General features: G+C 34.3%; 1 protein-coding gene and 1 pseudogene across 3 annotated transcripts in view; both read right to left on the bottom strand.

The window, feature by feature from the left end:
- The window catches only part of CRPPA (CDP-L-ribitol pyrophosphorylase A), a 245,672-nt gene that overhangs the window by 19,643 nt on the left and 199,578 nt on the right, over positions 1-26,451 (bottom strand). The window lies entirely within an intron of this gene.
- LOC138377115 (ATP-dependent RNA helicase DDX18 pseudogene) lies at positions 1,523-3,854 on the bottom strand (annotated as a pseudogene).

Raw genomic sequence — 26,451 nt, 5'->3', positions numbered from 1 at the left:
ATTCAAAGAAATAGAGTTAATAATGCAAAGAAAGAAAAATATTCCTAACATATGGTCCATATCCAAATGTAGATTAAAAATCTGCCTCACCTGAAATATCAAGAATTGCATTTGGAGATACTGAAAACTAGAAATATGATCATTCAAATAGAAATTCAATGGATAGACTATATAGAAGAATGAGTACAGATGAGGGTTATGTCAGTGAGCTGGACAACTGAGTCCAGGAGTTTTCCCAGAACAAAGGAGGAAAAAAAAAAAAAAAAAAAAAGGAACAGAAGATATATAGATGACAGATAGAAAAGTTCCAAAAATAACTAAGTCACAGGACATGCTTATGGATGAAAGGAATATTAGAATCCTGTCACAGAAAAATAAGCAATAAAAGGCAATGAAAACAAACAAGAAAACCCTGAATGATTAATGCCCCAAATTTGTATAAAGAAGGAATTAATAAGATGCTACAAGACTCAGAAGTAAATGATATTTACATAGTAAAAATAAGAACAGTGAATATTGTGTTAACTAAAAGCTATAATAACATGCAGACAATAAAAGCTATAATAACATACAGACAATGCCTTTCACAACACATTGTGAGAAAGAAAAGCACATGCTAGGATTTCAAGTTTAGTTCAACATATAAAAATCTATCAATGTGATTTAACACTTTATGAAATTAAAAGAGAAATAATAGAAATTTTTAATTAAATGCCAAAAGTCATTCATTACTATTCAACACCCATCCCTAAGAAAACAAAAAAGGAATAACAGAAAAAGGGGAGAAGAATCACTGTTTCTTATTTAAAGAATTTCCCTTAAAGTTACAGAAAGTGCAAGGATGACCAACATCACTATTAAAATGTATTAAATATTGTATTTTGGGTCTTATTGAATGTATAAGCCAAGTAAATAAAAGGGTTAAATATTTCAAGGTAAGATATAAATCTATCTTCTTCAAATGTGAAAAAGCAATCATTTGAAATATAAAAGAACTAGTAACAGAGTTTAGTAGGTGGTTAAAGATCAACCCACAAAATAATGTGAGCTTTCCTATATAAGCAGAATAACCAATTATAAAACTTCATGTTTTCAAAAATTCCATTCACAAAATTTTGGGAGTTTTTAAAACACTGCCAATAAATAACCAGTTATGAAATGTAGTAAAAAAATCAAAATCAATAGCAAAAACAAAACAAAACCCAAAAACAGTCATAATGAAGTCCTGAAAGGTGTCAGGTAAAGCACTGACATTTCCAAATTAAAATAATCTAATCAACATAAAAATAGTAATTGCAAATCAAAATAATTAATTTGACTCCACATTTGTGGGATGTAAAAGTAGAATAAATCACAAAAAACTACTATAATATTAAATATTACTCATCCAGTATTTTATAGCTAATGTTATTAGTATTTTTAGTTTGAATTTATTTATTTATTTTTTTTTGAAAGGTATAAAAATTATATTAAAACAATGACATAAATTTGTGTGTATGTATTTAAAATTAAAATATTGTACCATCATAAAAAAGTCCAGACAGATTCTTTGCTTTGCCCTTGGGCAACCAAGAAAATTAGTTTTGTTTTATGTCCCAAAAATAAAAAAGATACTTGCTGAAAATAACAGTGCTCAATGCTTACAACCCAGGTCAATTCATACTCTTGTTAGATTAGTCCAAATTCTAAAGGCGACAAAAATTCCTTTGTTAGAGCAAGGGGGAAAGATCCATTTCAGGGCAAAGCTGTTCAAGATGAAAGGAAGTTGCGTCTTCAGTGAGAGAACTGCCTGCGGTCGGATGATTTCTTGCTAATGTTTTAAAGATTCTGGACTTCTCAACTTTCTTGGTTTTCTGGTAACCAAATCCACCACCACCTCCTCTCTTTTTGTGCTTGCCTTCATTGCTGTTCACATTCAGATCAACAAAAGGAGGCACCTTGAAACCAAATGATAGAGCAACTTGAGGCAAATTTAAGTTATTAACATTAAAGATCTGTTTCAGAGAATGGGAATCATAGGCTCGGATGTATGACTTATATGCTTCCTGGGCTGATTTATGAAGAAAGTAGTTCTTTTCAATCAATTGTTCAAGCTGAGACTGGATGTTAGAAATTTTAGACCAGGAAAAGTCAAATTCACTTAATGGAACCTTGGATTGCTTCAAGTAACGAAAGAAACCCAATTCTTCTGGGCGCAAAATGAGCAAGGCATGCCCTCTTCCATTTAGGCCTCTGGCTGTTCTGCCCACTCGATGAATATATTCCTTAGGGTCATCAGGAGGGTCATACTGAACAATCCAGTCGACTTCAGGAATATCCAGCCCTCTTGCTGCCACGTCGGTACACAACAGTATCCCTGAATCTGCGTTGCAGAACTGGAAGAATGTGGTTGTACGCTTATTTTGCTTCTGCCTTCCATGAATGGCCAAGACAGGCAAATCGATGTAGTTCAGCAACTCGTAGTGGTATTTCACGGATATACATGATGAAAAGAAGACCATCAGTTTCTTCTTTCGGTTCTTCTTAAGGAATGTAAAGAGCAGCAGGAATCTCTTTTCAGAGGGACAAACAACATATCCCTGCTCAAGACCATCTACTGTTGCATTAGTTTTATCGTCATCAACACCAACATACAATGGCTCCTTTTTCAGAGAAATCCTTGCCAGGTCTTCAACTTTTTGCGTTTGTGTGGCAGAAAAGAGCATAGTTTGTCTGCGTGTTGGCAGAAGTTTAATAATTTGCTTTAATTCCTATTCAAACCCAACATCCAAGATACGATCAGCCTCATCAATAACCAGACACTGCAGATTTTTATACATAAACCCTGGGGTATTCTGCATGTGGTCCAGGAGACGGCCTGGTGTGGCCACAATGATGTTGATCCCATTGGCAAGTTTCTGTGCTTCGGCAGATCTGTTACTGCCACCCATTACTAACCCGTACGTATGCACATGGTGAGTCATCAGCTCCTTAAGAACACCAAAAGTCTGCATGGCCAGCTCTCTCGTTGGTGAGAGAATAAGGACTTCTGTTCCATTCCTGGGCATGAACTTTAACTTAACAACGAGTTCAATGGCAGGAATGAGAAAAGCCAGGGTCTTGCCACTGCCTGTTTTTGCAGCTGCTAGAAGATCCCTGCCTTCCAGAAGTGGCCTAATACTTTTATGTTGAATTTCAGTCATGTTTGTGAAGCCCATTTCTTTTATTGCCTTCAGTGTGTTTTCATTAACAAGATTACTTAGAGAAGTGAATGAAGTATCCTCAAAAGCTCCTGTCAGTCCCAGGGGCAGGCTGGGCACTTCACTGCCATCCTCCTCATTATCTGGCTTCTCCACCTTGTTTTCTGTTTCTTCTTGTGCCTCTGCACTTGCTTCTTCAGACTGCCCTTTGTTTTCAGTTTTTGCTTTTTTTGCATCAGGCCCAGAATCATTTACCATTTTTCTCTTCTTCTTCTTCTTTTTCTTTTTTAATTCTGAATTGGGAAACTGCACTGCTGCTTGTCCATTGGTTAATATGGTAGATTTCTGGGGGGATTTTTTTACTTTTACATTTTCCACTGTTTCTTCAGACAAGTCTCCATTTTGAGCTTTTGACAAGCCCATCTTCATAGACTGTTTTAGGGATTTTTTAACTTTTCCACCTCCCGTTGTTTCTTCAGACACATCTCCATTTTGAGTTTCTGACAGGCTCACATTCAAGGCCCCCTGCAGCTTTAGGTTTCGCTGCCGCAATTTGAGGTTCCGCTTCTCGATCTTCTTGCGCAGGAGTTTCATCGGCAGGTGAGACATGTTGTAAAAGCGTCCCTAGACCTCGACGCCACCGCACTGAACCTCCGCTCTCGGGGTTGACGTTACTTCCTTTCTGAATTTATTTTTGTTAACTGATAAAACAATCAAACATTATGTTAGTTTTGATCAACATTTCCATTAAAGTATTAACAAGTTTATGCAATTTTTGCATCCAAACTCTTCAACTATGGCTACAGTGGAATCGATTTTGCTGCTCTCAAGTCTTCTGTGGGAAAAGAATAGAAATATATTGTAGAAGTTTTTTTTTAAAAAAAAATTAACATCAACCCTCCCGAATAACACCAGTGACCAGGAATGGCATTTTCTTTTCTTTTCCTGAAGTGATATATAGAACTTTAAGGATGCCTGTGGTTAGGGGAATCATAATAAAAAGTCTGCTAATCTGCATTAGAGCTAATCTATGACTTTCATGTAAGCAGGAAATTCAGAGAACAAAGGGCTTCTAATGTAAAGAAAAGAAACCAGAAGACGACCATGCCAAAGAAATAACTTGGCAAGAAATCTGAATTTTTGGCCAGAATATAAAACAAGGGTGTGCTTAGTGATTAGGGGGGACTAGTCAGTAAAAGAAGAATCCATACCAATTCCAAGTTGTAGACCAGATGGAAAAATTGGACCCAAATAACATACCACCTTCATAGGCTCTGTAATGGACAAAATCAAGAAAAAGCCAAGTATTGCAATTATATCAGATTTATATAATCATGGACATAAAAAGCAAAATTACTATGACTGAGATAAGATGAATAGAAGAAAGGAGAAGAGGATAGGAATAGTAGCAAGTAATTCAGACATCAGAAAATGATTATTTTCATTTCATGACTAAATGCATAATTTGGAAATTATTTCAGTCTCATAGTACAGTTCTAAACAAGAAACACTGGTATATATTGCTTCAATTATTGAGCTAAACTATTAAGTGTAAAGGCAAAGGATTCAAAATTTTAGCAATCCATCTAATTTTAACTAGTATTACTAAACCCATTATTTTAAGGCGGAAATGACATTGATCCGTCTTTGCCACATCACACATTATGTCCCCCCCCATCTAATTAGCCCATTTTCAGTCCTTTGAATTTGCTGTCTTCTGTCAGAAGCCTTCATGTATGTTGCTTCCTCTCTCTCCAGAATGCTCTCTCTTCCACTTTCAAATCTCTGATTAAATGGAAAAGTTGCTTTTCATTTCATTTCTCTTCATCAAGAGAGTCTTTCTTGACCTCCCTGCCCTGGTCAAATCCATCCATCTTAGGCTCTCATTGCCCCTCTTCTTTTTAGCTCACCATTGTCCCAGTTTTATATTTGTTAGTGTGGATTTTCTCCTGGCCTGAAGCTCCATGTTGCAAGACCAGATAGCATGTTATCATATCTGCTTTTGCGTAGCATTGCATCCTGAGTGTGTGTCACAAGATCCAAATCAGAATAGGTCCTCAGCACATCTTTTGAATGAATAAATCTATAAGGAATGGAATCTAGGTTTCTGGCACTATTTGTTGCTCAGTCTGAAACTCTTTCGGGATGTAACTTTCTCTCTTTTCCTATTCTAAGTTTATATTTTATCTCCCTCCCTCCAACCCATTCCCATTCCTCATTAATATCTAGTTGCTATGACCAAGAAGGACATTTCTGTTTCAGGGTTCCAACCCTTCAGATAGATCAACATTCTAGCTCTCAGGATCCCTTCTTTCCTGATTGGTGCGCTAGCTTCACATAAGACCTGGTACAAAAATGAGAAAGCACATACCCAAATAAATATTGAACTTTTAAAAAAGTCCACATTCTCCCTCAGATCATCTCTAATTCCATCCATAGCATACCTATCACTCTCCAAGACAATCAGGTGTCCTGACCAAACTCTTGATAAAAGTTATGTGCAAAAAATATGTAACAATGAAGTCACTATAATGTTAAAAATAGATTTTTTTTTTTTTATTTTTTGTTATTGGGAATGGATGATACTGTTTTGAAAACAAAAGATTTCATCATTTATGTTTCTTTAATGGTGCAATACTGGATATTTTCTAGAAAGGAAGAAGAAAGAAAGAGGAAGAACCAACAGTATCTCTAAATAAAGTCTCCAGGAGATCTTTAGTTACATTACAGATGTCACTCCAAGCTGCAAGGTTGGTTGGGAAATGATGTTTTTGCCCAAAATAAAAACGGGTTTCTACAATGAAGAAAAAGAGAAGATGGGTACTCAGTAGACTGTCTTACATGTTTTATCTGATCCTTATAACAGAATTAAATAAAAAGAAAAATTCAATGAATGCAAATCCCTCTTCTGTCCTATGCTACCTTATTCCTAAATTGAGGAATGGATTTCCAAAGGGCAAGTGTCAACTTCCTAATACTGACCCCACTCCTTATATTCTGCCAAGTTGCCTTAATTGGAAGGCTTCCTAGAATGTTCTCTTTTCCTTTTGTACACAGATGAGCAGTAATTTATGGGAGATAAGTAATGAGTCTCTGTATCCTATTTTTTAAATTAGGTCCAACTGAATACACCTGAAAAGTATTCCTAGAAGTTAGCACTTTAAAGATAGGTGGTTCTCTGCTATAGACTGAATATTTCTGTCCCCCAAATTTATGTTGAAACCTCACCTCTGATGTCATAGTATTAGGGGTTGGGGTCTTTGGGAGGTGATTAGGTCATGAGGGGAAAAACCCTCACTACTGGGATTAGTGCCTTCATAAAAGGGACCCAGAGAGCTCCCATGCCCTTAAGCCATGTAAGGACACAGTGATAAGATGGACATATTCGAAGCAGGGAGCAGACCCTCACCAGACACAGAAACTACCAGCACCTTGATCTTAGACTTCGCAGCCTCCAGAACTGTGAGAAAAATAAATTTCAGTTTGTTATAAGCTACTCAGTAGTCTATGGTATTCTGTTCTAGCAGCCTGAACAGAGTAAGACAGAAAACTGGTACCACGAAATGGGGGCTACTGTAACAAAATGTAAAAATGTGGAAAAGGCTTTGGAACTGGTAATGGGTAGAGGTTAGGTTTTGAGGTACATAAAAAAAAAAAAGCATACACTGCTGTGAACAAACTGTTAAAGGCAATTCTTGTGAGTGCTCAGAAAGAAGAGAGGAAAGCTACAGAGAAAGCCTTAAGGAACTCTGAATGGAATGTTGATAAAAATATGGGTGTTAAAGGTCATTCTGATGAAGTCTCAGACAGAAATGAGGGAAATTATTTTTGAAAACTAGAGGAAAGGCAGTATTTGTTATAAACTGGCAAAGAAGTTGGCTAAATTGTGTTCCTGTTGTAATGTTTTATGGAAGTTAGTACAGATGGCCCTTGACTTAAAATGGTTCAACTTAAGATTTTTCGACTTTACAATGGTGTGAAAGTGTTCTGAGATTGGTTAAAGTAGGCTAGTTTAAGCTATGATCTTTGGTAAGTTGGGTGTGAAAAATGCATTTTCAACTTACAATGGGTTTATCAGGATGTAACACATCATAAGTTGAGAAGCCTATGTACGTGCAAGCAGTGAAATTGGATATTTAGCAGAAGCTATTTCTAAGCAAAGTGTAGAAGGGGACTGGTTCCTCCTGATTACTCAGAGTAAAATGTGAGAAGAGATAAATGGTTTAAAGACAGAATTGTTAATAAAAAGGGAAGCAGAATTTGAAGATTTGGAAAATTCTCAGTCTATCAATATTGAAAATCATGAGAAAGTCTGTTCAGGTTAGAACACTAAGAGTGTGGCCTAGTGGCCATTTGATGAGAAGATGAGTATGGGCCAGACACCTCAACAGAAGCCAGGGGCTATTGTTCAAGAAAATGGAAGAATGATGCTGAAGGTAATCTGCAGATCACTGGGGCTACCCTTCCCATCCTAAGCCCAGAGTATAATGGCCCTGGTGGTAGAGCAATTTCAAAGCAGGGGCAGCCCAGGTATAGCTCCAGCGGGCTGAGCTGAGGCCTGGGCTGTGGTGGCTGCCCTGTTGGAGGACATAGGCAGAAAATTTTGGAAGCATCAGTGCACAAAGCACCCAGGGGTCAAGGTTGCCTCCACCTATATTCTAAAAGACACTAGGCAGAGCTTTGAGCCTAGAACCCTACCCTTGTTGATGACCCCAGCCAGTAGGGGCAAAACCCAAGGCAGAGAATGGTTTTGGGATGGGGCCACTTCAGATAGCCCCCATTAGGGCAATGCCTAGTGGAGCTGTTGGAGTGGAGACACCTTGGGAACCCAACTTCTGCCTGGCAAAACTTCAGGAATAGGACACAGAACTGCCACCCTGGTGGGCCGAGAGGGCAGAGCATGGAACCAAAGAGCATTCTTGAACCTTAAGGTCTAATGGAGTTTGCCTTGTTTGGATTTGTATTTACTTGGGACCTGTTACCCTTTCTTCTTTCCTATTTCTCTCTTTGAGAATGGCAATGTCTGTCACAGTATCTTAGAAACATATAACATGTTGGTATCAAAGGTTCATAGCTAGAGAATAATTAGCCTCAGGAGACCCTGACTACAGTGAAGAGGACAGGATCTAAATAGATGGGTCTTACACACATAATGAAGGAAGTATATATAGAACTCCCTTATTGAAAGAGAAGAAGAGGTAAAAATGACTCAAGACTTTGTAAAGGAAAAATATTACTTAAAAAAGTGAAATTAGAAAGGAAGTATATGTCTTAATGAGGTGAGAAAGAGATGGAAGAGTAGAAAAAGATGCTGAGTGAATAATTTCTTCATGTGAAACCTAAGTCTACAAAAGGTTTCATAATGCAGTTGACCTTTGAACCACGTGGGTTTGAACTGCATGGGTGCACTTATAGATGAATTTTTTTCAGTAAACATATTAGAAATTTTTTTGGAGATTTGCAACAATTATGAAAAACAAATGCATCATGTAGCCTAGAAATATCAAAAAAAATTAAGGAAAAGTTATGTCATGAATGCACAAAATATACATAGACTAGTCTATTATTTATTACCATAAAATACATAAAAATATTGGTTGTACACAATTTCAGACAGACAACTTACCTTATAAACAATGTAAACTTATGGTACAGTACTATATGCATATTTTGTCTTCCTTATGATTTAGTTAATAACATTTTCTTTTCTCTAGCTTACTTTATTTTTTAAGAATACAGTATATGATACATATGACAACCCAAAATATATGTTAATTGACTGTTATCAGTAAGGCATCTGGTCAACAGTAGGCTATTAGTAGTTAAGTTTTGGGGGAGTCAAAAGTTATAGACAAATTTGACTCCATGGGAGATTGGCACCCCAACCCCTGCATTGCTGAAGAGTCAACTATAATAATAATTCAAGAGCCACTGCTGAAGTTTAACAGATATGTAATTATAAAAATAGGATTAAATTATAACACAAATGGCCTGTGAATGTGGGAAATCCTGATATTTCTGACTTGCTTTTGTAAATTGATTGAAGTGCAGCCAGATCACATACCAATTTACTCAGTGTCAAAATATTAGAAATGGTCCTAAAAAGTTGCACACAATTAAATCTAATCATAAAGCAAAGTACTGTGAAAAATTCCAGATTTAAGTAAATGCTATTATCAGATTTTTCTACAAAGTATGGAATAATTTCATAGCATGATCACTTATTACTATACCTGTTTGGGAGTCTGGATTTTTATATTGTATTTCTTTGAAGTGGAACACTCTCTTTATTAAATAAACAACACTACTTAGCCAATATCTCAGAACCATATTATTTCAACATATCTGAGCAAATACCAAAGATGGAGGATTTTCCATCTTCTGAAGATCATATTTTCATCAATTATTACATGCTCTTTGAATTGGTCACAAGAAAACAGAAAAATCTTGCAAAAGGTTTTTTAAACAGGCATTATTTCAAACACACAGGCAGAAGGTTTCGATAAATCTAAACAAGTATAGTGTTGAGCAAAAGGTTAATATATACCTCTGTGAAGACCTCTGTTTGGCCCTTGAATGTTCTGTGGTTAAGACTTTATTATATAAACTATATATTGAGCTTTATGCCTTCTAATTATCTTAAGTGTTATTTGTGAAAGTTTCTTCAACTTATTTGGAATTTTGCTTTCTCAGCTGGCAGCAATTACAGATGCAAAGACCACCAGAAATAATTCTGCAGCCTGTTTTGGGATCCACAAGCTTGTTATGAACACTTAAGCAAGCGTACAGGAACATTATACTCTGATAATAAACAAAGCCAAGAGGGAAGGTTTTTCTTTTCCATTAAAAAAAATCCTGCTTATAAATGATTCAAAAGCCAAAAGAGAAATGATAATTCCACCAACATGTGCAACTTTATCTGAAATCAGAGCCACTCTATGCAGAATTTTGAACTTTGAAAGTAACAGCTCACACAAATTATTGACTACTTCTTGCCCCATAGTACATTCATCTAACAAAGCAATTTCCATATGAGCAACCACAAACATTTCTGGCTTCAGTTGTTAATACCCCATGAAAAACGATTTTCATACTATTTTTAACTTGTTTATGGTAATGGTTATCCATTTATCTCTGAAGCATGAAAACTCTTCCAGTGCCCTCTATAATGTATTTATGTACCATTTCCCTTCCATGTCCTTGGCAGATGGAAGATTCACATCTTCCCGAGAACAAAGTTGAGAAGCATATTGCTTTCTTCTCAGTTGGCTCCTGTACTGTCTCTCAAATTCTCACACTATTGAGCCTACTTCTCAAAAGCTTTTTAATTTTATCTTTTTAGGTAAAAAATGCAATTGTGTAACACTTTGAAACTAACGTGGAAGAGTAGACAAAATGGAAAATGAAGTTCATGATTCATCTTGGCCACATACGTAAAAATTAAGTATTAAATTTTTTACTATAAATTAGAAATTGCTATTTTAAAAGTATGGGAGTTCATTCAAGATATTTAAATGTACATCTGAACTAAGACTTCTTACATATCATTTGCCAAGTGTTTTAACTCATTCAATATACTTAATGACAATATGATATAATTAGTTTAGCTTTACAGATGAAGAAAATAAACTTCATAAAGACTAAATATCTCACCCAAGTTTACAAAGCAAAAAGGTGATAGTTCTGAGTATTAAATTCAGTCCCATCTGAATTCAGAAATAATTTTCCTTTTGTGACTATGCTCTACCCTTTTTGAAGTTCAAGTTTGAAGTACAGTTTGAAGACTCAATTACAAAATAGACTAACTTCAAATATGTAGATCCTAAAACAGAGTTACAAGTTAATGCAAACAACTGCTAAACAACACATGGTCTTTATTCTTAAGAAACTCCTAGTTTGTGTTGGAGACATTTTTATTTCCATAGTGTCTTTTAGAGTGGTCTCCATTATGTTAAATATGTGGAACATCAGCCCATCATGGAGAAGGTTTCATGGGAGAAAGTATGTGTCCATTATTTAGTTGAGTGAGGTTAGAGAAGAGTAGTGAGAAATTTATATATGTGTGTCTGTGTGTATATGTGTGTGTATGTGTGTATATATATAAACTTTATGTACACACATATATAGATCTAGCAATCTATATTTCAATCTTTTTGATGTGGTTAACAATTGTGCTATGGTCTTGATATTTGTGTCCAGGCGAAATTCATATTTTGAAATCCTAAGCCCCAAAGTGATAGCATTAAAAGATGGGGCCTTTGGGAGGTGATTAGATCATGAAGGTGCAGACCTCATGAATGGGTTAGTGCCCTGATAAAAGAGGTCCCAGTGAGCTGCCTTGCCCATCGACCATGTGAGGACATGGGCAGAAAGCACCATCTATGAATCAGGAAGTGGGCCCTCACCAGACAGTGAATATGCTTGCTCCCTGACATTGAAATTATCAGCCCACAGAACTACCAGAAATAAATTTCTGTTGTTTATTAGCTATCCAGTTTATGGTATTTTTGTAGTAGCCCAAATAGACTAAAATACCTTGGGAAGGAAGTAGATTGGATAGGTGAAGAGAGACTTTTGCTCTTTATTCCATATACTCCTGTATTTTTAAAATAGTTTTCTAAAAAGCAGGGGCTCATGTATTAACTTCATTTTTTTAATAACAGTACCAAAAACTTAAAACATTCAAAATTAAATATTAAAAGGAGAACTGAATTTTAGAGCCAGCTACAAAAAAAAAAACAACTCTCCCTTTATTAACATATGTTTAAGAATACCACATAATGTCTTAATTAATTTTCAATCACCTTATTCCAACAAGAGGTTTAATTTTCCTTTCAACTAGACTGACCCTATACTTGAGTTTTTCATTAGAATATCCAGTTTTGGTGGTTCTATTTTTTTTTTTACTATAAATATTTCATATAGAAAAATAGCTTAAATAAACTTAATAATTCTGTACAAGATTTGAAGATAACTATGACTTTTGCTTTTTTTAATTCCACACTGTATGCAGTATACAAATAACCCGTGATAAATTGTATAGCAAACGCTTGCAATTATAATCTTACGCAAACTATGAGCACTGAATGTTCGTTAAACTAGTGATGCTTTATTAAAACCTAAGGAAACTATCCCGTAGGAAAAATATTTTACAACATAAGCTTTATTCATTTTTGAAGTGAACAAAAATAGATAACATAAATACTAAGACAACAATAAAGTCAACATGCAGTGAAAATCAGCAAAGTTAATAGATCATAAACTATGGCAGCCATTCACATATATCTGACATATTTCTCTAACTGAAGTCTTTATAGTTAAAGATATTTATGTGAAAACAAGGTCATCATTTCTAAAGCATGTCTGTTCTCTACAATAATAATCTTTCAGGTAGGACAAATCATTTACAGGTGAAATATCTACAATGCCTAAAGAAAAGAATTTGTCTATGCAAGGGCAGCACAGGCAAAGGTATACTGGGGTAAACGGGAGAAGTTAAAATTATCTTTGAGTATAACCTGAGACATACAGAAAATAAATGTGAAGTATCTTCAAAAGCTAGTAACAGAGACTATTTTAGAATCATCCAAGAGCATTTAAGTGAACATCAGAGGGTATACGAATCATATTGCAAGTCTGCATTTATCTGTATTAATCTGTTTCATATTTTATCTACCATCAGTGAGGTGTGAGCTTGTTGTAACTGCAGTTCTACACAAGCTCCAAAACATAAACACAAGGAAAAAATGTAACATGATGAACTTGATATGCTTTTCCCATTATATAAAAATGACTATATCTGAAATCTACCATATGATTTAAGAGTTAATACAGCTTAAATATTAATAATTTAGAAACTTGGTATAGTTTTCTATTTTGACATTCAAAGAGTAACCACCTAGAATTCCAGAGCATATATAATCTACAAGATGCAGAGAAGTGCCATGTTTGACAAACTCAGTCTGATTAGCCATGTTTCCCACAGATTTAGTTAAATTTAAGATTACTGTTATCTTGCCATCACTAATACTTTTGTTTAAAAGTAAAAAGTCAAGTAGAATTATTGTTTTTGATTGAATATACTCAAAGGAATACGATGCAGGCTAGAGCAAAAAAAGAAAATGTAAGGACCATCATTATTTTATTCATCCATTTAATATTACACTAATGGTTTTTAAGAAGTTATAGTGTTATATACTTTAGACATATCAATTACTACACAGAGACATAAGGAAATAACACAAAGCTGAATTGCCTCGGTCGGTTAGAGAACCAGGGTGCAGAGCAGCAGCAAAACTTTCCCTCGCTGGCCTACTCTCCACACACAGAACCCCAGAGGGGATCTTCCCAGTCTTTCTCTAGGACATAGTTTGGAAGCCACAGCCTTATGTAATTCTTTTAGTCTCGGTCTTTTATAACATGCCCTTTCTAACTCATGGGGAGACTTTCAAGAGGTTTGACTCTTTGGCAGACAGCAGTTTCACTGGGTATCAGACGTTTCTCAGTATCTCCTGTATATCATATCCAACAGTCCATAGTAAGTGTATTTATAAATTTCTGCCATTTTTTACAAATAGAATGGTTTTTAACATTTAGGGGTCATGAACAGCTAATAACTATTCATTTATTGTTTAAACAACTGTTCTCTGAGCACCTAGTATGCCCCAGGCACTGAGGATAAATGTGGAACATTTCACAAGAAACAGGAACCAATATATAACATTTTGCTTGTGAATGCCTAAAACTGGTTAATAGACCTGATAATGAGAATCTTTCCTTAGGTAGCCTTCTCTATTTGTCTAACTAGCTTCCTGTTTCCTGTATCTTCTTCCTTCCATGTCAGTTGATATCCTAAACCAGAGGTCAAGAAACCATTGTCCTCAGACTAAATCCAGGCTGCTTCCTGATACACTTAAAGTATCATTGGAACACAGTCATTCATTCATTTAGAAAAGATTTGTCTATGGCTGCTTTTCTACTTGAATAGTAGTTGACTACTCAAAAATTCCTGTATCTTCTTTCACCCTTTATAAGAATAATAAAATCCACAACAATTTATAAACAAAATATCTTGATATCAAGATTTTAAAGATACAAACTCTTAAATATTTAATCAACAGTCTACATCAAAATTTTATAGAAAATACCACAAACCAACGTTTCCATATTTTCTTCTCTAATTTATGCAAACGAGCTAAAAACCAGACCCTAAATGAGCAAATGGCTGTAAAGAAATTTTGATTTAGAGTTCTACAAAGACTAACAAATCTGAAATATTAAACACAAGAGATTTCAGTGAGCACATTAGATTATTTTATGACAAACAAGACAACTCCATTTTAAGAAGGGTATAATATAAGGAATAAAATAATTTTCAATGTAATTTTTCTAGACAAATACTAGTAAATATTGTAGGGAATTGCAATGAATATACTACGATGTCTTTAAAAGTGGGTTAAAACTATGAGCAAATTATAGATAATATTGAATTACTACTGACTAAAAACATAATGAATCAGAAAATTTTATTCTAAAATTTCATGGAATTAAAATCCTAACAAAGCTGAATGTAAATTCTCATATTTATGTAAGATGTATGTATCCCACATACATCAATTGTCTTATTTTAGTAGCATTTTTAGATTCTGAAGAAATTCAAAATAGCAGAAAAAAGAATCTATGCTCTGCTCCTCCATAAATAATTTTAAAGTCACCATAATGATTATACAATATCACCAGTGTGAATGTGCTAATAAGTTATTAACTAACAGAAAAGATGCTCTGCATTTTAAAAGAGAAAACAGAATTGTAGATCATGTAATTCTAATATTTTATATATAAGTAGAGAAATATTTTATAATCAACATACACGTGGGAAAAATGCTGTAAAACATTAAAACTCAAATATATGAGATGTTAATTTGATATAGATTGCATATGTACAGATAGCAGTGCTGTTTAATAAAATATACTTTGTATGGGATTTATAAATTATAATATAAACTTGACATTATTAAAAAATGAAAAACATTGACTTTTCATTCAAATTATAATACTTTCAAGTAATCAATAATTATCCCCCAATGAGATTCTCAAAATATTGTATCAGGACCTCTACTGGACAATATTTGACTTACTATGAATTAAAAGTAAAATTACCACTGTTTAAAAGATTTGGGGCTATTTTTATTACTTTCAATAAATACTTATGCTTAGCATTATTAGGACCGAAATGTGGTGAAGTTAAGCTTGGAACACAACCGAAAATATTTTAATTGATATTTTCCTTTCTATACTTCCAAATAAAGCAATCATATCATTAAATCTGTCCTTAATATATTAACATGAAAGGCATGGTCCTGGTTTAAAGTTATGGATGTGATTTTAAGACAGTTTCCAAAGCTTTTAAGTGGTTTACAATTTAAAATATGACTTTCTATATATTGCTTCACCATCTACATGAAATATGTGTAGAGTATTAAAGCAAAGCAAAGGAGGAAACTAAGCCCAGGTTTTACACATACACACACGCACATGCACACACACACACACACACACACACACACAAACACACAGAGTTGATCCTTGAATGATGCAGGGATTAGAGGTGCCAACGCCCTGAGCAATCAAAAACCTGCATAGAACTTTTGACTCCCTGAAAACATAACTACTAATAGCCTACCGTTGAATGGCAGCCTTACCGATAACATAAACAGTCCGTTAACACATATTTTGTATGTTAGATATATTATATACTATATTCTTACAATAAAGTAGGCTACCAAAAATGTTAAGAAAATCATAAGGAAGAGAAAATATATTTACTATTCATTAACTGGAACAGAGTCATCATAAAGGTCTACATCCTCATCTTTCCATTAGGAATGTATTTACTGCATAAAGCAAACTGCAGGTAAACAAAACACACAGACATAAATATTTACCAAGTCCTACTTTCTATACTTTTCTCATACAAAGTGACCTAATTTGTTCAATACATCACAGGTAGCAGGCAGGTATTACACAAGATAGTTCCTACTAACTTAAATCTCAAATAGTCTCAAATCATTGACATTATGATGCCCATTTGACAGAGGGAGAACCTGAACCTCTGTGAGATTAAGTAATTTTTCTTTAGAAAAATAAACTGTATTCACTGTGTATTAATTAATATTTTTATTATAAGTAGCATCATCTTTCCAACTTCTCCCACTGACAAACTTTAGGCAAGGCAGAAGTGACTACCAACTGCTGGAATTAAATATCAAGCACAACTATGATTTCTTAAAGTGTTGTATTTTAACTTTTTAATTAAAATAATGGCAATTTGATTTGTGTTTTATGTAGCGGACCACAGACATATAACTACTTAACCCAAAATTACAATTATAGACTTTCATGTGAAACAACTGTATCAGGAAAGCCTTTCATTGAACAAATTATTTGAAATTTAATGGCTTGTGGCTCTCAGGTCATTTAGTATGTTCATGTATTCTAATAATAGGCAATTGTAAATAACTTGATGTTAGCTGGGGTAGTGGCCTGCCTCCCACCCCTTGTAATGGGGTGAGCCGAAACCAAATGAAAACAAAACTCAAGGTTTTATTTCAAGAAATTTAAATATAAACACATTTATTGAGCACAGGGTAAATTTTATGGGCTTGATTTCCCAAATGAATTATATGTTGAATATGAGGGAACATTATAAAGAGTGTATCATGTCCAAATACTCATAGTAACAAAATTAAACTTCTGTCATACACGTGTCAGAGTAAAAATGCATGCCTGAGTATTAAATATACAATCACTGATAAATTAATGTCTTCTTAGACTGATTACCCAGCTTAGAACTAGAAATTACATTCGAGATTTTGTTCTTCATTTTATAACAAAACATGAAAGTCTTTTTAAGTTTCCTTGATTAATACCTTTAAATATTATTAATTTATATTTTACTAGTGATTTTATTTAGAAAGTTTGACAAATAATGTCAATATTCAAAATGAGTCTTTGTTACACTTGACTACAAAGCAGTACTGCTGCTTTGTGTGCACTGTTCTGTTTATTTCTTTTTCCAAAGCTATGGGCCAGCTATCATCAACATAAATATCCCACATACATCAATTGTCTTATTATAGTGGTGCAAAAATTCCTGCAAATCATATTCCTGCTATATCCAAGCAAATGATCGGTGGGCTCTCATCACTGGACAGGCTATAAGACCAGTTCAGACACTGGTAAGTCATGTATACAGTTGACACTTGAACAGGTTTAAACTGCACCAGGTCCACTTACACACAGGTATTTTTCAATAAAAGTTACACCAGGTATTCCTGCCTCCCCATTCACCTCCTCCATCTCTGCCACCTCTGAGTCAGCAAGAACAACCCCTCCACTTCCTCCTCAGCCTACTCAGTGTGAAGAACAAGAGGATAAAGACCTTTATCACGATCCACTTCCACTTAATGAATACTAAATATATTTTCCTTTCTGTTCATTTCCTTAAAAAAAAATTCTTTTCTCTAGCTTATAGGAAGAATACAGCATATAAAACATATAACACACAAAATATGTGTTAATGGACTGTATGTCACTGGTGAGGCTTTGGTTTAACAGCAGGCTGTTATGAGTTAAGTCTGTATGTGGATTTGATTGTGCAGGGGATTGGTGCCTCTAACCCCCTGTGTTGTTCAACAGCCACATGTACAAGCTGCTGACTAGGCACGTACAATAGAAACAATAACAGAAGAAAATTACAAAGTAAAACCAAAAAGCGTTCTTTAACTCCAGCTAGTTAGAGGAGCACTGCTGTCCAGGACACGGCAGGGATATAGGGAAAGTAAAACGGATGGGAACAGCATAAATAAACATGCCTAAGGCCAGTACAGTTATTGTGGAAATTTCTTAAAGACTACATCATTTTTTTAAATTGAGCAAATACAAATGAAGCTAAACTCTATATATATCTACTGAGTTATTGAAAAATAAAAAAAATACTATATAACTACACTATATAAGAAGTGTGTTTGGGTTAATATATTAAAGCAATGGCCAAGGTTCAGACTTAAAAATAGCTCTAGGATCAATAATCATCCTCATTTTATTTCACTTATTTATTAAGTAACTGTTACTGCTCTCTCAGACAAGATTTTGATGAGTTTTGTCCATACTTTTACTTTGCAGCCAAATTTTATGTCTGGTACAGACATTGGCAGCTTTTTCAAAGGGCTGTGCCAAGGGGTTAACATCCTTTTCTGGTGGCTTGCATGAGTGAAGGGAAGAAAATCTAAATATGCTCCTCATGTTGAGAGTCACATGGCAGACGTTTTGACCACACAGAGAATCCCTGCTCTGGTGACCTCTCTGTAACTTCACTTGCTTCTCCCCACTCCCTCAGGGACAGAGCTGGGATTTTATTGATAGCATCTCAGAAGATCAGAGAAGCACTGACAGTGTATGATATATGAATGAATTTATAAAATAATAAGCCCACAACTAAGAAAATCCCATTGTTGTCATGCTGAATATTTTGACCTCCATCAATATACAGAGGTTTTATGGCAAGAAATCTAGTCCTCATGTCAAACGATCATAATAACATTCTTTTTTACAACTTCTTTTGGGCTCCCAGAACCCTGAGAATCTAATGAAAGCTGTGGGTAAAATGAGTCTTTAAACTCATTAAAAAGTTTTTTTCCTTCTCATTGAATAAAGATGGATGCTATTTGTATGCTTTGTGCTTATTATTCAAGATAAAAAGATGTAGGATATATTGAATATTGATATGTAGGCTGTGGATGCTGTTATACAAATATGTTTGCATTGAAAGACACAGAATTTTTTATGTAATTTTAGGAAGCCCATAGATTGCCTGAAATCAAGCCAACAACTCCAATTTAAGCATCTGTTACATACTATTACACACCATATTAACACAAATAGCAAAAATAAAGCTCCAAAGAGGTGACATCTTTTGCCTAACACAACACAGCATGTTAGCAGCAAATACACACTTTTTTCACTCCCAATTTAATGGCCTTAAGAGACTCTTAAATTAATTCCTTAAATTAATTCCAAAGACTTCAAAGTAAGTTGCAGAAAGCCTCCCAGAAGGAGAAAAAACACTTCTAGCGCTTTTGAGGCACTGGGAAATCTTTCAGAGCCCAAATGCTGCCCCTTTTCTTCCCCCGCTCCCCCAGAGCCAAGAAGTGAAATTCATAAGCTTGTTCTTGTTTTTCTGATTTGTACAGACAGAAGATAAGCAATTAGAGTTGAAGAAAGTCCCTGGTAGGACATCTAAGAGTTGGGAGAAGGTTCTCATATGGAAACAATATGATTCTGCAACATGTCTGTATTTATTAGGATAAAAATAAGTCATCCTGAACATTATCATAATTATGTTAATGAAATAATATAAGATTTCTAAATCAAAACACATGTTTCAGCTCCCTCTTCTAGCTGTTCCTCCCTCCCAGTCCCCACGCTATTTGATATCACCAACATCTAGGCTGACAGCAAGCTTGAAACCTGAGTCATCCTAGGCTCCTCGTCCTTTTGCCTCTCATTTCTCAAAGAACCATCATTTCCTCCCTTCAATATTATGACTCCACCCTGTTCTCCTTCCCATCATCCTGCCAAGTCTCACTCTCTTCACCTCTCACTAAAACTTGCTTCCTTTTTACTTGCCCCTCTCTCTATTCCATGTCTATCCATCCAATTCATCCACCACACTGCTCAAAAAGGGATCTTTCTGTAAAGCAAATCTAATTACATCGTTTTCTGGTTTGACCTCCTTCAGTGGCTACCTCATTACCTACAAGTTTACTTCAAAAATTTTATTGGATTTCTGGAGCATTTCCAAAATGTTATGTGATGATTACTTTATCATTTGGCATGGTTTACAGTAAAGAACAATGCTTAATTTAGAGCACTGTATCAGCAAAGGTTGTGTAAGCAAAGATATACCATGCAGTCTTTAAACTCGTTTTATTAAAAAGGCTTTTTCTTTTCCTTTTCATTGAAAAAGGATGTATGCCATTTGTATGTTTGGTGCTTATTTTTTAAGCAAAAAAGATGTAGGACATATTACACATTGACATGTAGGCTGAAATTTTATGTTATCGTTTAATAAAAATGATACTACTCTTTCACTATTTTATGCTATTATAATAACATAAATTATTAAATCCTGAAATTTGAATTTCATATTTTGAGCTTAATAAGTTAGATGAATTTTTTAATAATGATTTGTCTTATGTTTAAAAGCTAAGAAAAAAAGAGAATATTGTAGAATGCCATTTGCAAGAACTCCACAGCGAAATAAATCCTAGGAATACCTTCATGTAACTCTAGGGGTTTTAAACCACCAAACGGGTCATGCTGAGTTACCAGCATAGCACCAAGGTCCACCTGAACACTGCTCCATCTCTGAGCCCTTTACTCTACTTACATGAATTTGCAGATGCCCGGACGCCATACCCTTGAACATGCCATTCTTGCTTCCTGTAAATTTTCCTTTTTGTACATGTAGACATTTCTACTCATTCTTTACATCCCAGAGTGGGAAACACCTATTTTTCTGAGGCTCTCTCTGAAATATTTTTTTCCTTTGTGCCACCCTTTATTTCACGTATTATACATTATCATCATCACATACATTTCCCTTTCTGAATTCTAAATTCCTAAGTAGTAGGAATCTCAATACCAAACAAGCTTTGGGGCAGTAAATATTTAAGAATAAATTTCTAATGAAATTTCTAAATGAAATAGTTACTTGAGAAAAATAACTAAGATATTGAAAAATTGAACAGACAAAGGTAAAAATTTTCTACCACCATGGCTTTTTATTTATTTTATACTAGTATTCTCTCCTATAAGAGTTTTTTCTTAAACTATATATCTATATCATGTTACATGAACTTCATGTATTGTGAGTGAATCTACAATAGCATGATCTGGTATAATATTAACGTGACAACCCAAAATTTACTTTTCAAAAATCTCTTAATGGGTAAAGAGATGCTTTTAAAACAGTATATTTTTCCTTATACATCCAATGGTATCTGTGCTGGATGTTGTTAGCTATCCCTATGGACTTTCTTGCTTCCTCCTCCCTTAAAGTGTGGCTGAAACATGGCTGCTGCTGGGGATTGCATTGCCCAGTCCCCTTTGGCACAAATAAGGCCACGTGATTAATTTCTTATTGTTAATGGAGTACAAGCAAGAATTATGTGAGCAATTCCCATTTGATTTGTTGAAGAGGAAATCTTTGGCCCACGGCTTCTGTTCTTTCCCTTTTACTACTATTTAGAGTGGTTACAACCAACAACTTTGGAAGCCATGCATCTAAAAGTGGCAAAGCCACTGTCTGTGTAAAGAAGGGCTGATAGCAGACCTGGACGGTCAGCCTGGATTGCTACCCAAGAGAGAAATAAACTTCCATCTTTTTTGAGCCATTGCATTTTAGAGTCTCTTTGTTAGAGCAGGTTAGCCTTTTACCCTAACTGATACAGCATCAGGCATGACAAAACTGGAAATATTTGTATATTCCTATACATATTATATTTATGTATAGTTTCAATAAATTCTCAAAGCAGATGTTTTAAAACTAGCAAATATTAATATTCACAATGAGAAATTCATCTCTGAACTATAAAAAAGCCTTTGGATACAAAACTTTATCAAACCTGATGTAAAGAGTTAACATTTTATCTTATGTTTATAAGTGATTTGCTGACAAACCAAATTATGTGCAGAACAGACATGATAAAATTTCCTATTACGAGGTCTTACAGAAAGGAGAATGCAAAGATACTAAAAAAGAACCATCTGGTGAAAACCCCAACCACACTGATGTTTTCCATAAATTGTTTTGTTACATTAAAATTTTTTAAGGTTTGAGTGTAACTTTAAATCATTAAGCACAACTAAGAAGCAATCAATCAGTTGACCAGTTATCCTAGTGGCAGGACATTCTCTTTAATTTGAGGCTGAAGGTTCCTATAGAAAAGACTGTTTTACCTTAGATCTTTTTCTTGAAAATGATTCAAAATACATTTGTCTATACTCTACTTCTGCAGAGTCTACTAAACCTAGCTGGTATTTCAGTAATTAAGAAATGTATAATGCATTTTGAGGTTATTATTACAAACTATTTTAACAACATTGCTGGAGTTTTATTTATAGAAAATACAGTAGAACATATAGAAAACCTAACACACACCAGACTATGGAAGCTACTTTTCTTTAGAGTAATTTTATAAGTCTATTTACTTACACATTTTCTTTTATACCTAATATAAGATGTATGATTCTTCTCTATCACTCCCTACCTCCTCCAAGGAAAATCAAATCATTTTTTAGATTTTTAATTAATAAAACCTATGTGTTTATTTATGATTACATATGATAAAGCACACTGAGAGATTAAATAATCTGTTTAGTTTATATAACAAATGAACTAGCAACAGAACTAGAAGCTTAATGTATTTACATTTGTTGCACAAACTAAACCTAGACACTTGAATTTTGACATCTGGGAAAATACAGCCACATTTTTAAAATATGTTCAGTCATAATCAGTTCCAGGAACTAGATCAATGCTGTAAACATGTTCTTGCCATTGAAAAACAATATAAGAAGATATATGCTCTAGCAACAATCTATGTATGGGACCACCACACATCAGAAGTCATCAATTAACTAACTTCCGTATGTCCATTGTCAGATGGAACCCACATGTAAATGCAAAATCAAAATAGTCTTTTCCTTATAAAATACTTAGAATGAGGTTATGAAAATGGCCTAATTGCTTTCTTCCACTTCTTTTTTCTACCTCAACTACTACCAGTTAGACTGCTATAAAAATCATCAGTACCCAAATATTATCAAAAAAAAAAAAGTATAGCTCATGTTGGTAAAACTGGTCAGATATACTTCTAGAGAAGTCCTTCCAGGTAAACTTACAGAATTCATCATAAGCTGAGAAATCAGTCCATGTCCACATTATATTTAATAAAATCATCTGGTTGAACAAGGCCATGAGGTTCTAACTACTCTATGTTCACGCTTCCTTCATTTAAATAGCTCCAAAAGCCTACATTAAATTTTCCTTAATTGAAAGAAAGCACAGAATTCTTATCATTCTGTCTAAACATGAATATTTTATGGTTATGCCTTTATTTGTTACCTTTTAAGTGTTATAACACCCTTGTTTGTACACAAAATTAAACCTGTGTTTCTGTTCAGCAAACTTCGTTAATTATACCAGTGCTGCCTGTTTTCATTTGTAAAGTCCTAGAAGAAAGGCAATGTAACAGATAAACATTTATTTAAATGGTTGTTCTTTTTGATAGCACTAGTAGATAGTTGCGTGAATATTGCTAACACTGTTTCTACAACCTAAACTATATTTAACATACCACAAGGAAAGTAGATACTACAACTTTCCCTGGTTATCACTTGGTTAAAAATACATTGGCCTACTCAACAGCCTCCACAATCTCCTTACTAGCCACTGTGCCAAGTTTAAATTCTTCTGACTACTTTTGAGGACTCTCCCAGCATGGTCTTGCTGAGTTCCCACCGTGCTTCAGTATGAACTCAGCACCACTTGTACAAGCATCTTGCTCCTCCCTACCGCTTCACCCTTGCCAATGCCCTTCTATTTGCTTTCTTTCAACATAACAATACAATCCTAAACTTGTGTACAACCTCTTCAAGAAAGCTTTCCCCATCGTTTCCAACCTACTTTTATCACTGACTTCTCCAAATTTGTAGAAAATCTGTTAGGACATAACAAACTGGCATTTATTTATATGCTGTTTCCTAACTGACTGGGTCTTATCATCTAATTTATAAACTCTGTAAAGTACAGAGAAAATGTCATACTTTCTTCTGACAGATGATGCCTATACAAGGTGATCAATATGTACAAATGTGTTATGAGATTAAAACATTATCTGCCTCCAGGTTTTCCAAGATGAACTATCCAGTCTGGAATAAAGGCGCAAGGTCCAAGTTGCCAGATCCATTAATTTTCAATGTGTCTCCATTACCTAGAGTCAATGTAGTATACTGGAAAAGAAATCAGCTTGCAGATATTGCAGCTTTCTATTTATTAGCTGTCTTATTTAAGCAAGCAGGTCAATCTCTGAACCACCGATGTCTTAGAATAAAATCAAAGATAAGAACATTACATTTCTTTGATTTCCTTGAATATGTATGAATACTCTGCCTGGAGCTCTTTCCTCTGCCTGAATGTTTCTTTCCCATCTATTTATCTAGTTAATTCCTATATATCTTTAAATATCACTTCCTTACTCTTCTCTCATCCCACTTTATTTGTTCAGTGTTCATTTTTCCTAGTAGAGACCATAACTTGCTAGAAAGAATGGATCACATTGTTTTATTCCACATTGTATATCTAGTGCACTGTGTAAATATGCAAATATTATTTATACACCATTAGTAATATGTACATTGGAATAGATCTGTATAATAGAGAATATAAATATACTGATAGTCATTAATATTTTTATACCTAGCATCACTGTTTTCAGTCTAATTAAGCCTACATAAATAAGAACCCCGATTGATACAAGTCATTAAGAGTGAAAATACATACACACACATCACTGACATAGCATTGTAGTGAGAACACTGACATTCTTGTAGAAACAAGAACACACTTATCAAAACATGAGAGTTTTGACTCCATTTAGTCATAACTATTAAGATATCTATTTAAAATTTCAAAAAACTCAATGGCCATACGAGCAAATTCTCTTGTTCAATTTTAGTCAGAATGAAGTTTAAGGTTAACCAGTACAATCTAAAAAATAAAAAAAGAGAGAGAGAGAGAGAGAGAGAGAGAGACAAAGAAATGTATACTATGTCCTTATATTTACACAACTGTTAATGAAAGTAAAGTTTCTCAACAAATGAGGTGATGATAACTACTCAAGCAGTTACAATTAGATTTGGCTGACAGTACCCGGCAAGGCAATGATCCCTGAGGGGGCTTCTCAAATAAAATCACAACCCCACACAATTAAGGAATTGTATTCAATATGAATCTATATGGGAAACTTTGTTAGAGAGGTATCAGGCATAGAGGATTTAAGAAATTGAAATTCAGCTCTCAGAAACATGACTTTTTAAGCTGGCAGAACTTCATGATCATGCCTGTCTTACATAAATAAAAAGAAGGCTGTGGAAATTACATCTTATGTCCAATCTAATACCTAGCTTACATCTTCCCTAACTTATAACAGGCAAGACATAATTCAAACAGAAGAAAATATTGTAGGGTAAGATTAAAAAGTCCGTGTACTACACTCACAAAAAGGAAATTAAGCAACAATAGAAAATCATAAAAGGTAGAAAAATTCAATCTATTCTCACTGAAAGAAATGAAAAAAATGAAAAGATAAAACAAGCCTCAGATATACACTTGTTTAACCCTACATTTTGTCTAATACAGTTCCATAATTAAACATTGCTAATCATAGTCTAAACCTGAGTACCTGAAAGGTGACTTATACATAAATGAAATATTTCTCAAAAACTGGTAAAGTGATTGTCTTGTCACTTTACAATATATTAAGTATTCATAGGGGAGCACTCTTACTCAGATAACGAGAATGTAGGAAGTTTACAGATGAATTAATAAGACTCTAAATTCAAGAAAAAAAAATAAGTTTCATTATCTCATAATGCGACTCAGTTGCCTAGGAATATCTGTACCTGAACCAAAGTTCTTTCTATTCTATGCTGTATCAACATTTCACTAGTGCTTCTCTCAATGACTATATCAAGAAAGAAAACTATAAAAATTATGTGCTTCTTCTGAACAATTAGCTAAAATGAGGTTATTTTCAGTAATGGTCATTTTTGGAAAACAACTCTCTATGGATCCAGAAACATGAGAAGTACTGTACTGTGCAAAAAGGAAGATAAACACAAATGCTAATATTAAACTATAAGGAAATAATTTAGACTTTCCTTGTATACATTATAATACGCTGATTTTAGGAAGCTCTAAATTTCTATGTGACCAGCAGCTAGCATTTCTAGTTAGTCCATATGTTAAAGTGAATTTTTACATCTTAAATAAATTAAAATAGGCTATTACAAACAAAATATGGAAGTATAAATCACAAATAATCCATAAAGCAGGGTATTACTACTTTTGTTAATTTATCGTGTTGACTCTTTACCTCCTTGACAGTGCTATTTGCCCATATTCTGTTTCCTTTCCAAGAGCAGAAAA

Source organism: Eulemur rufifrons, chromosome 29 (assembly GCF_041146395.1).
Source record: "Eulemur rufifrons isolate Redbay chromosome 29, OSU_ERuf_1, whole genome shotgun sequence".
NCBI lineage: Eukaryota > Metazoa > Chordata > Mammalia > Primates > Lemuridae > Eulemur > Eulemur rufifrons.
The sequence above is the reverse complement of the archived record's forward strand: the minus strand, read 5'-3'. Positions and strand labels throughout refer to the sequence as shown.